This window comes from Mirounga leonina, unplaced genomic scaffold (genome assembly GCF_011800145.1).
Source record: "Mirounga leonina isolate KUSES-001 unplaced genomic scaffold, KU_Mleo_1.0 Mir_176, whole genome shotgun sequence".
NCBI lineage: Eukaryota > Metazoa > Chordata > Mammalia > Carnivora > Phocidae > Mirounga > Mirounga leonina.
The window spans coordinates 13510342-13512680 of record NW_023270454.1 but is presented as its reverse complement, the minus strand read 5'-3'; the positions used below and the strand labels follow the sequence as shown (position 1 = coordinate 13512680).

The 2339-nt window shown below is 40.3% G+C and overlaps 1 long non-coding RNA gene across 1 annotated transcript; it reads left to right on the top strand.

Moving 5' to 3' along the window:
- The first annotated feature begins 517 nt into the window (after window positions 1–517).
- Window positions 518–2013, top strand: LOC118022150. The gene is made up of 3 exons (XR_004682382.1): window positions 518–609; window positions 744–900; window positions 1081–2013. It is a non-coding gene; the product is annotated as an uncharacterized LOC118022150 (long non-coding RNA).
- The last annotated feature ends 326 nt before the right edge of the window (window positions 2014–2339 follow it).

Sequence of the window (2339 nt, the reverse complement as noted above, 5' to 3'; positions counted from 1 at the left end):
TGTACCTATGCACAGAGCTCTTTCATTAGAACGTGTTCCCCAAGCGTGAGAATCTCAGTTAATTGTTACAGTGGCCCCATGGATTGGGCAGGACAGGCCTCGCAAACTTCCCTCCAGAGGAGACTTTGAGCCTCAGAGGCCAACACGACCTGCCAGGGTCCTGAGGCTGGGAAATGGCAGAGGTGCTGGAAACGAGCTCCAACTTAAAAAAATGAAAAAATCACAACAGTTTCCAATGGAAGATTTCAAAGCAGAGAACATCTAGGCCTTTTACTGTTCTCAGAAAATTCGAGAGTGTTGCGAGAATCAGGAACTTTTCCTGGGTTTGTTTATAAATTTGTCCAATGAAAAGAGAACTGTGGTTGGCAGTAAAATTATACTCTGTTGGAACTGCTGTTCAAATATCTCTTTCCTTGTTTTTTTTTTTTTTTTTTGCCTCTTCAGAATACTAGTAGCAGGACGGAAAGCCTGTTTCTCTCTTTGCTGTCATAAGTGCTTACTCTTAGTAAAACGAGGACTCTTCGAAGCTTTGTGAGCAGTGGAGTTACATGAGCTGACTTCCGGGTTTACAAAGGTTCCTCTGGCCACTGTGCCGAGAGCAGACCCTGGGTAAGGGGGAAGCAGGAGGGTCCAACGAAAAGGCCGTTGCCGTCTGATATGTGAGAGGGGATAAAGGGGTTTTGGACAAAAGTAGCAGAAGAGGTGGTAACAAGTATTGTGACCTGGATGTATTTTGAAAGCAGAGCCGGCACGACTTCCTGACAATTCTGATGTGGTTTGTGAAAGAAAGAGAGGAGCCAAGGATTAATAGGTGTTTGGCCTGCACAACTGAAGGAAGGAGGTACCGTCAATGAAGATGGGGAAGAATGAGGTGAAGCCAATTTGGAGAAAGATCAAGAGGTCAGTTTTGGAAATGTTGAGCTTGGAGTGTCTGATACACATTTGTATTTCCTTCGTTCCTTCCTTTGTTCCTTTCTTCCTTCCTCTCTGTCTCTCTCTCTTTCACCCTGCCTTTTTCCTGTGTAACAAATTACCGGAAGTGGAGTGGATTCAAATTAACACCCACTTACTGTTTTTTAGGGCAGAAGGCAAGTGGTGTATGGCTGGATTCTCTGTTCAGGATTTCACAAGACTGTAATCAAGGGGTTGGTAAGGCTGAGTTCTTGTCTGAAAGCCCTGGGGAGCAATCCACTTCTAGTCTCATTTAAGTTGTTGGCAGAATTCAGTTTCTTGTGGTGGTTGGACTGAGATCCCTGTTCCCTTGCTCGCTGTCAGGTGGGAGCCGCTTTCAGCAACGAGAGGCCACTGTCAAGTCTTTGCTCCACGGCCTTCACCTTCAGAAATGGAAAATTTCCCTCATGTTGAATTCCTTTCATACTTCAACTTTCTGACTTCTTTTTCTGAGATCAGCTGGAGAAAGCTATCATGTGATTAGGTCAGGCCCACCTGGATATCTCTCACCCCCCTATCTTAAAAAATTTTTTTTTACAGTTTACCTGAATTTTGTTCTAAGTATCAAGAAACCCGAAGAGCTATGTATAACAAATTATTACTAGAAAACACAAGTAACTGTTCAAAAAAGAACAGACAATTCGATTAAAGTATAAGTAGTAGCAAATGCTTAACCATCCTATATTATTTCTGCCCTTTTCTGGAAATATTATTTTATTAAAGTATAACTGACATATAACATCATATTAGTTTAAGATATACAGCATAATTATTTGATATTGGTGTACACTGAGAAATGATTAAGACAATAAGTCTGGTTATGATCATCACCATGAAGGGTTAGAAATTTTTTCTTTTTTTAACCTTAGGATGAGAATTTTCAAGATCTACTCTCTTAGCAACTTTCAAATATGCAATAAAATATTATTAGCTATAGTTACCAGGCTGTATATTATATCCCCATGACTTATGCTTTTTATAACTGTGACTTTGTAGCTCTTGATCCCCTTCACCCATTTTACCCACCTCCTTACTCCCCCCACCCCCCTGGCAACCACCAGTCTGTTCTCTGTTATCTATGAGTTCTTGTTTTGTTTTGTTTTTTAGATTCCACACGAAAGTGAAATCATATGGTATTTGTCTTTCCCTGTCTTACTTAACTTCACTTAGCATAATACCCTCAAGGTCTATCCATGTTGTTGCAAATGACAAGATTTCGTTCTTTTTGATGGCTGTGTAATATTCCATTGTTCATATATATACCACATCCTCTTTATCCATTCACCTATCAGTGAACACTTAGGTTGTTTCTGTATCTTGGTTATTGTAAATTATGATGCACTATGCATAGTGGTGCATCTATCTTTTCAAATTAGTGTTTTTGTTTT